We start from the raw sequence: 14,854 nt of genomic DNA, 5'->3' as shown, positions 1-14,854 counted from the left end.
CCCTGTCCCCACACCGCTTTCTGTGTATTATACAGCCGACCCGACCTTCCCCACACGTGTTAACCCTAAGCATTTTTTGTTAGAATATTGTAGTTGCTTGTGTTGACCCTACTTCCCCTTGTAAATAAATTCCTTATTATTAAAACTGTGTGTGTCCAGGCCTCTACTGTTGAGACTCAAAGAACCAGTTATTTTCCATCACAACAGAAAGGAACTGATTTTTATGCAGATTGTGCAGGAAATTGTTCTGTGATTCCCAGCAGAGTCCTGAAGAAGGGTCTCGGTCCAAAACGCCAACTGTTTACTCTACTCCGTAGATGCTGCCTGGCCTGCTGAGTTCCACCAGCATCTTCTGTGCGTTGTTTTGGATTTCCAGCATCTGCAGTATTTCCAGTGTTTGAGCTATGAGTAGCTCCTCTTTCTAAAAAGCAAGGCAAGCGAATTTGAATCAAATTTAATGAGGCCAAAATGAAATCTGAATACTTGGAACACTGGAAGAAAACTCTCAGGATATTACAGTTGCAATATTCAAAGCAATTGCAACAGTTAATTCATGCACTTCATAATATCTCCACCATTTCCAGACCCTCCTAAGCTTGAGCCTTCTAGAATTGAAAGCTATATGACTGCTGACCATCAGCTATTTTCAAAAGTTTGTCAATAAACCATGGTGTAAATTTTCTTGATCTAATTTTTATTTTCATGTTTTGTAGGGAAAGAATACTCTCTAAATTGCTTTAGGCTTTTAACATTAATGTCAAAGTATAAGTCAGGTGATTTCCTTATTAATTACCAGTTATTAGCTTGTGGTCACTCAAGGCTACACCAACATCTTATTCCATGAATTGCGCATTTGCAGTGAATTATTCTTTTTGCTGATTTTCTTTTGATCGTTATCTTTCATTTCAGACCTGGGTAAAAAAGATGGAAAAATATCCATTTGGTGTTGTGCAACAAAAATGTCAAGATAATATCTTGAACTACTTTTTAAAGGGGTTACGTTATGATAAACAAATAGCTATCTAGAGGCAAACTCAATGCAAAAGGCTCTTGTATCAGTTATATAACATTGGCAAATTCTACAACACCCATTCAGATAATTTATCAAATAATTAATACACTTTTGTGTAAAAGTTAATCAAGAAGCCAGATAGAATCAAAAGGAATTTAGTCTGTAAGTTTCAATCCTCAAAAGATCAAAATAAAATTTATTATCAGAGTACATGCATGTCACAACACAACCCTAAAATTCTTTTTGCTGCGGGCATACTTAGCAAATCTATAGAACAGTTACTGTAAACATCAGGAACTGTAAATAGCAACTGTGCAAATGCAGATAAGTAAATAGCAATAATTAACAAGCATAAAATAACAAGATAAAGGACTCCTTAAATGAGTGTAGATATTCCCTTTTGTTCAGGACCCTGATAGTTGAAGGGTAGTAATTGCTCTCTTCTCTGTGGATTGTCACCTTGTCATGGTGGAGAAGCTTGTGTGATCCTGCGATCCCGAGAGTGATGCCGTCTGGAGCTATGCTCCTGGTAGGGTCACCCATGGTGGTAAGGTCAAGGGTGAGGTTCCTGACAAAGAACAATCCAACCAAGACTTCAACCGTGGAACAGGCGGACGAAGTTGCTTTGAACTCAACGGCTGTGAAGGCGGATGAAGGCTGCAACAAATCCATCAGCTCCAATCGTCGTGGTTTCCATGCCATTGGAATCAGTTGGTTGATTTGTGAAGTATCATGTGCTTCTTGAAGTGCAACATCAAGTACACGTTAAACAAATACATGCACAGGCGTCTTCACTCTTGTACGGAACGAATACCATCATTCTCAACCTCGAGGGATAGCCATGATGATGACGAGTAATTGCTTTTTAACCTGTTGGTTTGAGTCCTGAGGCACCTATACTTTCTACCTGATGACAGCAGCGAGAATAGAGCATGGCCTAGGTGGGGAGGATCTTTGATGATGGATGCTGCCTTTCTACGGCAACATTTCACGTAGATGTGCTCAATGGCTGGGAGGGTTTTACCTGTAATGTATTTGGCCAAATCCACTACCTTTTGTAGGATTTTTTGCCCAAAGGCATTGGTGTTTCCATACAGTCAGTCAGCACTCCATTATTTGAAGCTATAGTTCTTCCTTTAGTACCTCTTAATTATGGACTAAATGGAAGTGATATCGCTCTGCTTGCCTTATAAAGACTCAACGTGGTTTTAAAGAATCTATCTTTATAGAGTCATAAAGGTAGGCCAGTGCTAAGATTTCTCTTGTTTTCTCATTCAACGCTCTTATTAGCAAAATGACTCTCTTCTGAGTCCTTATAACCTCTCCACCTTTTCCTTTACCAAGACATTTCATAATAGACATACTTGTGTAGATATTAATGAAAGGAATTAATAGAGTTCCAAGGGGAAGTATGATTTAGGATTTACACCTTGCTAAAATTGTTCCTCAAAATTTGCTTCCTGGAAGAATTGATGCTATTCCTGCCAACCGGATCTACATCCCAAGACTATGCTGAGTATTCACTTCCCATAAATGGTATCACTAAAGGCTTGATCAGCAGGGATACTCTCCTTTAACTTGCTCACCCAGTATGTCTTTTGCTTGGGGTAATTGTCCATATCTCACCCTATACTTCTTGCTGCCTCCATAAATCAGCCAAGATAATCAAAGACCACTCCCATCCCAGGCATTCAATCTTCTCCCTCCTCCCAAGATACAAAAGCCTGAAAGTGTATATCATTAGATTCAAAGCCAGTTTCTATTCCATTGTTATAAGACTATTGAATGCACAATAAGATGGTCTTTTGATCTCACGATCTACCTTGTCATGATTTTCTGCCTAACTGTCTGCCTGCACTGTACTTTCACAGTGACTGTAACACTATATTCTGCATTCTGAGAATGCGTTTCCCTTATATTACCTTAATATACTGATATGAAGAAATTATCTTTATAAAAAAACAAAACACAAAATTTGCATTGTATCTTGATACAAGCGACAATAATAACCCAATTTACAAGGCTTGGCCCAAGGAGCTAAAGTCAATGGGTATCACAGAGAAAATCATTCAATTGTTGAGTCATTCTTCTCTCAGTGGAAGATGATTGTGATCATCCCAGCTTGAGGACATCACAGCAGTTCAGGAAAGGCTGTGTCCTAGGCCCAAGCATCTTCAAGTGCTTCATCATTCACCTTCCTCCTGTTATGTCAGCAGTATACTTGTCACTGATGGTCAATTGATGTTCAACTCCATTTGGAGTACTTCAACAAATGGAACAGCCCATATTTGTGTGCAGCAGGCAGACCATTCAGTTGCACTACAAAAGTGTCAATCAATGACCATCTCAACAATCCTTGACACCTGATGAGATTTCCACCATCAAACTTCCTCTAATCACATGAGTCATGAGTCACAATGTTGTAACGTGAACAAAGTCACCAGAGAGACACTGAAGCTAATGGATACAGCAGTGTTTTATTTAACAAAAATGAGCAGCTGGCATCATATTGAGATATTCTTGGAGGAAGTGCCCTGGTTGACCCAATATTACATGACATCTTGTATGCTGAAGATTAAGGGTAACAGTAGGGTGTTTCTGTAGTTACAGTGTATCGACAGTGCTTCCTTTGAATTACCTATAATTTTTGCACCCATACTCCATACACATAAACTGAATGTTAATCAGCATTGTCTGGTTTTTAATCACCTGGTGTCCAGAGCTCCAGGAAAACTGTTGTTCAGGGCTGCATTTTAAATTTAATCTACAATCCATGTTCATGTCTGAAGAATGGCTGCTATTGAGCTTAATATTAGTTATATACCCTCACTCTAGAATATGCCCGATCAGCCATTGAGCAGGGTCTGAATTGGACCACCCACATTCTTCTTGTTGCTGCAAGACCTGGCCAGGAAGCTCTGTAGAAAGTGATTCCTCTCTTAACACCCCAAAGACTTTCCACCATCTACAAAACACATCAGGAATATCGTGAGGCACTTCCAATTTTTCTAAATGAGTTCGGCTCCATGATGCTAAAGATACTAAACATCGCCCAGGAGAGGGCAGCTGATTAACCGATACACTATCTGATACCCTTCCCTTTTACGCTCACCACTACTATCACTGTGTACATCAACAAAATTCACCATGTGCACTTACCGTTAAGAGGACAAGGGCAGCAGGTGCATGGGAACATGGGAACGCGTATTCCCTTCCAATCTGCAAATCAACCTGACTTTATCTCTTCTGAATTTCCATCCTCAACCTCCCTAGCTGACAACATGAAGTGAATACTTCACCAGAAGGATTTCAGTATTTAAGAGGATGACACACCATTACCATCAGTGCTGAGTAATAATGCCTGGACATGCTAGCAACGTCCAATTCTGAGCAATGAATAAACCTCCTCACCTCCTGCAGGCCTCGATCACCCATCACCATGGTGCTCACAAACTTGCCGGGCCTTGAGCCACTCGACTCCTCCCACTGATGTCTTTGCTCAGGGACCAGCAGCAGTAAATTTGTAAACTCTGGATGCCTGTTTATAAGCTGATGCAACCTTTAAATCATGCAGCAGACGCAATTCCCCCCTCACAGGCACATTACTGATAAGAAACCTCTTAATGTATGTTAGCTAACCTGACCTTTAGCTTCAGTGCAGAGTTTATGCCCTGTCAGAAAATCTACATGGCTTTGTTTAATTGTGCATCCTAAATGGTCTTACAATGAAATACTAATGAATCATTCATGCTGTATTTGATTCCTGCCAAAAAGTAGCTCAATCCTTTCAAACAAAAATACCAAATGTTTTCTTTGCATGTGCCTGTGTCTGGCATTGCCCATATAAATGTTGTATCACTGGAATAAAACATAAGCACATGCTTTGATTCTGGCTGCTTTTAAAAGATTTTGTTGGATTTTCTGTTGGTGAAAAGGAGTATATACTTCAAAGGTGCTGTACTGAACTGCTTTTTATTTTTAAAAGCAGATCATTGAATATCCATCAGTGCCCCTTCATGGAATTTGATTAAAATTTTATTTATTTAGAGATACAGCATAGAACAGGCCGAACCACCCAGCAACCCACCTATTTAACCCTAGCCTAATCGCAGCACAATTTACAAAGTCCAATTAACCTACTAACTGGTACGTCAATGGAACCTGGGAGGAAACCAGAGCACATTGAGGAAACCCACGTGTGTCACGGGACGGAGGTGCAAAGGGAACTGAGGGTCCTCATGTGGGATTCCCTAAAGGTTAACTTGCAAGTTGAGTCAGTGGCAAAGAAGGCAAATGCAATGTAAGCATTCATTTTGAGAGGAAGAGAATATAAGAGCAAAGATGTAATATGAGGCTTTATAAGGCATTGGTCAGATCACACTTGGAGTATTATGAACAGTTATGGGCCCCTTATCTAAGGAAACATGTCCTAGTATTGGAAAGGGTTCAGTGGAACTTCACAAGAATGATTCTGGGAATGAGAGGGTTAACATATGAGGAGCATTTGCTGGTTCTGGGCCTGTACTCACTGGAGTTTAGAAGAATGAGGGGGAAATCTCAATGAAACCTGTTAAATATTGAAAGGCTGATATAGAGCAGATGTGGAGAGGATGTTTCCAAAAGTGGGGGGGGGGGGGTCCCGGGCATAAAGGCACAGCCTTAGAATAGAGGGACATCCATTTAGAACAGGGATGAGACAGAATCTATTTATCCAGAGGGTAGTGAAATAGTGCACACAAAGTACACTGCAGATGCTGTGGTCAAATCAACACGTACAACACGCTGGAGGAACTCAGCAGGTCGGGCAGCATCCGTGGAAACAAGTAGTCAACGTTTCGGGCTGAGACCCTTCGTCAGGACTGAAGAGGGAGGGGGCAGGGGCCCTATAAAGAAGGTGGGGAGAGGGTGGGAAGGAGAAGGCTGGTAGGTGCCAGGTTAGAGACCAATTAGAGGAAAGATCAAGGGGTGGGTGAGGGAGGGGATAGGCAGGAAAGGTGAAGAAGGAATGTAAGGGGAAAGCACTATGAGTAATAGTAGAAGGCAGAATCATGAGAGAAGTGATAGGCAGCTAGAAGAGGAGACAGAGTGAAAGTGGGATGGGGGAAGGGAGAGGGAGGGAATTACCGGAAGTTGGCGAATTCAACGTTCATGCCGAGGGGCTGGAGACTGCCCAGACGGTATATGAGGTGTTGCTCCTCCAGCCTGAATTGGGCCTCATCATGGCAGTAGAGGAGGCCGTGTATGGACAAATCCAAATGGGAATGTGAAATAGAGCAATGCATTGCCACAGATGGCTTTGGGAGATCAAGTCATGCAGAATACTTAAAGCAGAGGTTGGTGGGTTCTTGGTTGGTCAGAGCATCAAAGGGTATGGGAAGACGGCAGGGGAATGTTATTGAGGGGATAATAAATCAGCCATGATGGAATGGCAGGGTGCACCTGATGGTAAAAATGGCCTAAATCTGCTCTTGTGTTGTGAGTCCTTACAATCTAAACTCTAGTGCAGACAGTGTTGAAGTAGAACTCCAAACTCTGGAGCCCTGAGCACATTCTCTGTTGGTTATTGACAAAAATGATGCATTTTACTGTATGTTTCAATCTACATCATTTGACTGTTTCTAATGACAGACCAGGAATTAAACCAGTGATCTCCTTGCTGCCCAGCAGGTAAAATGTACAGAACATTTATGTGAATCAGAATCGGGTTTAATATCACTGGCCTGTGCCATGAAATGTGTTGTTTTGCAGCTGCAGGACATAAATATATAAATTAAATGGTATTAAATTGTCCACTCAGGATTCTGATGGTGGAGGCAAAGAAGCTGTTTCTAAAACGTTGGGTGTCACAACAACACGTCGCAAGGAACTGTGACTTGGAATTGCTCTGTGTGGTTGGCCTTGAGGCCAAAGATCATGACAGGTTAGATTTTGTCAGACTACCAGCTCATACAACAAGAGGAATATACTACTGTGTTTTACCATGGTAACAAAGTGGTTAGTGAGCCTGTAGAAAACTGGAAGAGCCAGAAAGAATGTCTATCACTTCCTAATTAAATCCTAAAACTTCAGTGGACTGCTTCAGGATGTTTGGTTGGATTATCAAGAGGACCTGAAGCAAATTAGGTCCCATTTGATAGGCTTTTTCAAGGGAGCAGGAATGTAGTCCTTTTGTTACCAACCTTAGACTCGGTGGCACAATTTAAAATTGAGATAACCTTCTGAGAAATAGAGAGTTTATTCGTCATTTGCCATTACTTTCCGTTGGGGCTATTGTGACTGATTAAACTGATCCACACAGAAACCGTAACTGGGAGATATAAAAGGCTTTTTTCAACCCTGCAAAGAGGATCTAGTTTTTCTTGCTTTGCACTGTTTTATACTTTTTAAGAACAAAGGCATAAACGTTCTGCAGTTTTAATGGCTTCGGTATTATCACACACACCCAACTTTAGGATTTTGAATGTAGACAGCTAAATTTGCACATCTCGACTAGCAGAACCCCTTTAAATATTCAATACTGCTGACTAATCTGAAAGCTTCTGAGCTAAAACTCCTGGTGTTGAAAATACGCCTTTTGTTATGATATGGGATGGGCCCTTGAATATGCAACTATCCAGAATATTAAATGACAAAACAGACATGCCTTGAGCTGCACATTAAGTGACAAAAATATGAACTTAATGATGTTCTAATACAGGAGATGGTCACATAATGCCTTCCCTAATCTCGCCCTGAAGGTTTCAACGACCATCAATTAAAATGGAGGAACACACAAAGTGCTGGAGAAACTCAGCAGGTCAGTCAGCATTTATGCAGGTGAATAAACAGACAACGTTTCGGGCTGAGACCTTTCATCAGGACTGGAGATGAAGAAGGAAGAAGCCACCAGAATAAGAAGGTGGGGTGGGTAGGGGGAGGCAAAAGAAAACAATTGCACAAAGTACACTGCAGATGCTGTGGTCAAAACAACACGTACAACACGCTGGAGGAACTCAGCAGGTCGGGCAGCACCCGTGGACGAAGGGTCTCAGCCCGAAATGTTGACTGCTCGTTTCCACGGATGCTGCCTGACCCGCTGAGTTCTTCCAGTGTGTTGTAGGTGATAGGTGATGCCAGGTGAGGGAAAAAGTGGATGGGTGAAGGAAGGGTTTGAAGTGCATGAAGGGGCCATGGACACTCATTCACTTCCCCACCCCCACTTTTTGTTCCAGCATTTGCAGAATCTCTTGCATTTATGGGCATTCATCTCTTGTCTTTTCCTGCATTGTTTCACTGGTACAGAATCAGAATGTCCGACATCCAGTTTGAATTCTGGTCTGCGCTCTGTTTATGGAGTTTAGTGAGAATAGAAAAGCAGAAGTCAGTCATGACTTCAGTTCCTTAATGCTTTTCTATGGTGGTGACAATGCCTGCTTACAGGCCACACGGGCAGGGCATGGAATACGGCCAAGGTTACTTGTTGAATTAGCAGGGCATATATCAAAGTCAAGATTTTAGTGTTTGATGTTTAATGCAAGATTGCAAAGTATACACAAGTATAAGAAAATATCAATTGCTGAAATATCAATGATAAGGGATCCTTTGGGTCCTTTTTACACACCTGTTTTTGTAAATGTCCTGAATAGTGGGAACATCACATCTACTGATGCCTGGGCTGTCTGCACCACTCTCTGCAGAGTCCTGCAATTGAGGTAGGTACAGTTCCCATACCAGGCAGTGATGCAGCCAGTCAGGATGCTCTCAGTTGTGCCCCTGTAGAAAGTTTCTAGGATTTGGGGGCCCATACCAAACTCCTTCAACCACCTGAGGTGAAAGAGGCGCTGCTGTGAGATTCTCGGTGATGTTTATGCCAAGGAACTTAAAGCTGTTCACCCTCTCAACCCCAGATCCATTGATGTCAATAGGGGCTAGCCTGTCTCCATTCCTCCTGTAGTCCACAACCAGCTCCTTGTTCATGATTGAATGGTGGAGGAGACTCAGTGGGCTGAATAATTTAATTCTGGTGTAGCACACTGCAAAATATCCCTTGTACCTTCCCATGCTCTGGAATAAAGTACTGTACCCTTGCTAATATGTACAACAATGCACTTAACTGTTAACCACTAGTGGTAAGCATGGTCCACAGTAATTCTGCTGAAGATGATAGCACATTGGACTCTGTGTCACGACACCTACATATAAACGGACCTTGAGTGGGGCTTATGTGATGTTTATTCTTCCCTCCCACTGCATCCTATTAATAGCGATGGCAATGATTGAGCTTTATTTTGTAGTAATTTGCCAACACAGCTGGACAATAATTTGCAAAAAGGACCTGTCAACATGCAGCCACCACACATAAACCCCATTTCATCCCGGCTAGATCCATTGCAGATTTAGCCGATGTCTTTGAGCACTGGGTACAATCAAGAGCATAAATAAACATAGCAAGAATGAAGCAAGTGGCACTGCAGGTATAAGGATTAGACAGCAGGAGGGTCACAGACTATGTCCCACCATCAGCACCACCATGTCCCACCATGGCATCATGCCATGATCTTAAAATACTCTCTGTTCAGAATCTGAGCCAGAGACTGAGGTCTCCTCTTTCAATATCTGTGGATGGATGTGAGCCACAATTAAAGAAAGCTCCGTATCAGAAAACTCTAAAGGAGGGGCGCTTCATGATGGTCTGCTATTTACCTGCCACAGACGCAGCTGATGATGTCAAGACCCAAAACATCGATTGTCTGTTTCCCTCCACAGATGCTGTCTAACCCACTGAGTTCCTCCAGCATCTTATTTGTTGGATCAGAACAGCCGAACCTTTCCTCAGGGACATGAATCTAGTACAAATCTGGAGTACTTTCATTGTGACTTGTCTGTGATTGTTGATCATTTTTAATCTGATAATCTCTATAGAGCTGAAAAAGGTTCTCTTATTAATAGCTTTTCACAATGATTGTAATTCAAATCGATTACAAAACACTTCAGAACATCGTAAGAACTTTAAGTAGAAAGATTTACCTCAGTGAGTAGATTCCAATTCTCCATGACCAACTGTCTCCTTCTTTTCTCCAACCCTCATTAGTAACTAATTGAGAACTTCTGGCTGCCTCAGTAGGTACCTTGACTCTTAATGCATCTGCTCTAGGTATGGACAATAAATGTGACTTTGCCAATATTCCTGGCATATCTGAAAAACACAACCATTAGAAAAAGAACAAGGAGAGAAAGAAATTGGATGTCATTTCAGACTACACTTAAATATGCTGGTACCAACTGCTGTATAATTTTCCCCTGGTCTACTAGTAAAGCAGGCAGGAATTTCACTAGTTCAACATTAAAAGAAACAGTAAAATTTAGGAAAGATCCTTAGAGGAAAACAAACACAATTAAAAATAAATCAGAATCAGAATCAGAATCAAAATCAAGTTTAATATCATTGGCATACAACAAAACTCATGCCAGCGATATTAAACCTGATTCTGATTCTGAATATTATTTTTGTTTGCATTTGATTTCCTCTAAGGATAATTTCTAACTTTTACAGTTTAAAAAAATATTTTTCCTGTTGCTATTGTGTGAAATGATATTGATTCCACAAGCTTTTTCCTGGCCATGCTTTCATAGTATTATTAGCTCAATGAACAGTGGTCTGTTCCTAATGGCAATTTCCACTGGATGAAAGCTACAAGCTCTTTGGATATTTTCCTTGTCAATTATATTTCAGACAGTATAACAGAAAACCTAAACACCAGGAAGATTATTTTTATTCTATACTGTCAATTTTACATCCAGAGTTCAGTTTTTAAAAATTTGAGACAATGTGGAAGAAGATGGACTGGGCATTAGAGATCACATCTTATGAAGATAGGTTGAATGAGCTAGACTTTTCTGTTTGGAGCAAGGGAGAATAAGAAGTGACTTGATAGAAGTGTACAAGATGATAAAAGCCATAGATTGAGTGGAAACCCAAAGACCTTTTCCCCACGGTGGAAATGGCTAATACCACTCATTTTAAGGTGATTGGAAAAAAATAAGGGGGAGGAGAGGAACATCAGAGGTAAGTTTTTTTTAACAGAGTGGTCAGAGCATGGAATACCCTGCCAGGGGTGGTGGTAGGAGCTGATGAATTAGGGACATGTGAGGAACTTAGATAGGCACGTGGATGACAGGAAAATTGAGGGCTAAGTGGCAAGAAAGGGTTAGAATGATCTTAGAGTAGTTTAAAAGGTCAGCACAACATCATGGGTCTAAGGGCCTGTACTATATTCCATGTTCTATATTCTATAGGCAGGAGATTGAAGCTGTTGGGAAAAATGGATCAGTCATGATGAAATGGCAGAGCAGATTCAATAGGCCAAATAGCCTAATTCTGCTCCTATATCTTATAGTCTTATAGTTCTAAAATAAAACACATCTTTATTGTCCATTGAACCAGACACACAATAGGATAGGGAGTGATGAACTGCAGGATCATTTTGAGATAAAAGGTCAATTTAAATACTTACATTTTAAGATAAACTCTATGAACAGCAGTCTAAAAATTGCAAAGCAAAATAGGGATAGGGATGCTGCTGGCTTACTGAGAAGAATCCCTTTTTACCTGCTGCCTGAAGAAACTACAAAAGATAGACTATTAACAGGAATTTAGTCACCTTGTTTATTTAACCCATTCACCATCAAGCATCAAATTACAGTGTTGTTTCTGCCGATTTTGATAACTGGTTGCATTTTGTGGATATTGTAAAAGACAACAAATTTGCTAATTTAGCCCATTGCATGATATTTTATTTTGACTGGTATTAATCAGCCAAACTGACGTGGGTATCCAGAAAAAAAAATTATGAATAATAAAGGGTCTTATGTTCTCCCAGATCATTCTGTATCAAGTTACTTTCCAAACTAAGCCATGCCCCAGGCTAAGGGTTTGAGGGGGTGGGGGTTGAGGAATTGATGTGGATTGGAACTGGTCTTTTCAATTAAGTGTAAGATACACATTTGCAAAGGGGGTTAAATGCAAGACAGATGCTCAAATAACTGTTTGTGTTGGAGGACTCAGCCGCTTACTTGAATGCTATTAATCTGTTAGAATTTGCTTCAAGTCACTTGCTGAAGGAATTATTTCTTTGCCTGTTTTAGTAGCTTTATTTGCAATTGTTTGCTGCCAGCTATTTTCTCCTGTCTGCTGAATAACTAACCCTTTTTATAGAGTAAATGTTGTGCAACCACGTTTGGCTCCAATTGTTTTGGATAAATGTCAAGATCAATCTGTGTTGTAAATGCATTGGTTACTTTCCCTTGTATTTGCATAAACATCTTAATTGCTTGTTTCACTAAGACTCTAAAGTTCCTCTTTCTGCCACTCTAAAGATCTTGCCTTTGACTGCCTCAGTGGGGTCATGAGCCAAGCCCTAGTGAAGAGCCTTAAATAGACAATGTATGCAGATAAACTTCTCCAAAGATTGTCACCTCGTCGCGGTGGAGAGACTTGAGTTCCTGAAATCCCGAGAGTGATGCCGTCTGGAGTTTGGTTCCATGGCGGTAAGGTGAAGGGGGAGATTGGAGATTCCAGACGAAGAGTGATTCAACCAAGGCCTCGGTGGTGGAGCTGGCAGAAGATAATGACCCCCTCAACAATGGCAGAGAAGGGTCCCCAGTCATCTTGCATTTCACACCACTAGACCCTGACCCTGATCTTTCAAAGACCATGAGGTGGCTGCCCAGGCATCAGCCTCCCCATGTTAAACAAACTCATTCACAGGCAATGTTCATTAAGGGAATAACCCCTAAGGAGAATATCATAGACAACTCGAGCAATTGCACTACTACAGACAATAAATATATTGACTTGATATCACCACGAATGATATGGGAGACTTTTACTCATTGTATTCTATTGCCTGGGTATATTTTTATGAATAATGTTTGGTTTAGAAATAAAAATATTCTCATCCCATCCACCCCAATTACACCCATCTCTTCAACAGGCATGCACTCAGTCTTCCTGCACCTGAAACAATAGTCACATTATGGACCATGGTAAAATAAATTTAGAGCACCATTGCCCTGAATTTTAAAAATATTCTGATTTTGGTGGAAAAGAATTCAAAAGCACAAGATGAAGAATAACAGAAGTTTAATTTACTATCTGAAGATTATGATAAGTTTCTGGGCTGAAATTCTGTTAGCTGTGTCTTTGCTAAAATTAATGTAGTGTTTACCAGCGTGAAGCAGATTGCTAGTGCTTGACTCATGCCTGATTCCCAGTGGCAATAGATCATGGAACAATCTATTGTTTTGAATAAAGCACAAAAGAGCACTATCACTGGAACTCATGTTATTTATAGAGTATTCTGATCTGGTGTGTAAGAAGTATTTTTAATTATGAGAATTAGCAGTCTTTTTCATAAATAATTTGACCTTGGTCTCATAAGCAACATGAAAGACATTTAGCAAAAAGCAAGAGCAATACATAAAGTATAAAAATGATTTGGATATCATGCCTAGGGCTAGTAAGCATTTACTAATCATTAAAACAGAGTTTTACAGTACAGAAGATTAGAATATGATGTCTTCACAGGCTGCATTTGAAAATAATTATTATAAAATGATTTCTGAATCCTTATTTTGAGCAAAATACCAACAACATTTCTGATGTTTTCTCCTTTCTGTGTATGAACTACAATATCAAGTGTTTACGGTAACAACCTTGTATAATGGATTATCAAGCAACTTAATGAGCACTATGAAATTATGGAGATTCCATAGACAATGAGGTGTGAGACAGCACAATCTAAAACCAAAAACCAGAGCTTTCCTTTCAAAACTTATAAACATGAGGAAGTCTGCAGATGCTGGAAATCCAAAGCTACGCACACAAAATGCTGGGGGAGCACAGCAGGTCAGGCAGCACCTATGGAAATGAATAAACTCGCGCCGTTTCAGGCCGAGGCCCTTCTTCAGGACTGGAAAGGAAGGGGGAAGATGCCAGATTAAAAAGGTGGGGAGAGAGGAAGGACTATAGCTAGAAGGTAAATCACAAACAGGTGGAAGGTGACAGGTGAAGCCAAGTGGGTGGGAAAGGTAAATGTCCGGAGAAGAAGGAATCTGATAGAACAGGAGAGAAGAGTATAGGAAAAAGGCAAGAAGGAGGGGATCCAGGGGGGAAGTGATGGGTGGTTGAGAAGATCCCAGTGGAAAATGGGGGGAGGATTTGTTTACCGGAAGGAGAAATCAATATTCATGCTATCAGGTTGGAGGCTACCCAGATGGAATAGAAGGTGTAGCCTCACCACCCTGAGGGTGGCATCATCTTGGTACAAGAGGAGGTCATGGACCAACATGTCAGAACAGGTATGGAAATCGGTATTAAAATGTTCATCCATCCGGAAGTTCCACTTTTGCTAGATGGAGACTAGGTGTCCATAAGAATTTAATATTAACAAAAATAAACAAAAATACTTAGATTACACAGTAGTTAATTTAGAAATATGACTCATATTTTGAGGATGTCAGTTCTTAAACAATTGTTTTAGGTGTGTTTTTTTGCTGTTCTGTTTTTCCAGCAGTTGCAATTTTCAAATTCTTACCAATTGTATTACTGGAGACATGTTAGATTTGAAATGTAGAATCCTTGATATACAACTTATTATAATATATTGAAACTGCAGGCAAGAGCATAAAGTTAGGTTATTGTCTTTGGGAAACAAATTATATATATTTTTTCTCAACTTCAAGTGAGAATAAGTTGAGATTTCTTCATTATCACTGATTAACTCATTTCCCATGCAAAGAATATCCCCTGGGTTGACTTGATTCTTCCAACTCCTGTTCCAGAAAATATTGCTTCCATGAAGA

The 14,854-nt window shown here is 40.5% G+C and overlaps 1 long non-coding RNA gene across 1 annotated transcript in view; it reads right to left on the bottom strand.

Annotated features, from left to right (window-relative positions):
* Positions 1–362: 362 nt before the first annotated feature.
* The window catches only part of LOC140737385 (uncharacterized), a 36,220-nt gene continuing 21,728 nt past the window's right edge, over positions 363–14,854 (bottom strand). Inside the window, exons 2-3 of the long non-coding RNA XR_012101131.1 lie at positions 10,019–10,187; positions 363–911 (exon numbers count right to left, since the gene is read on the bottom strand). This is a non-coding gene — a long non-coding RNA (uncharacterized lncRNA). The remainder of the gene's footprint in view (positions 912–10,018; positions 10,188–14,854) is intronic.

This window comes from Hemitrygon akajei, chromosome 2, assembly GCF_048418815.1.
Source record: "Hemitrygon akajei chromosome 2, sHemAka1.3, whole genome shotgun sequence".
NCBI lineage: Eukaryota > Metazoa > Chordata > Chondrichthyes > Myliobatiformes > Dasyatidae > Hemitrygon > Hemitrygon akajei.
Note: the sequence above shows the minus strand (reverse complement) of the source record. Positions and strands in the feature narration are given on the sequence as shown.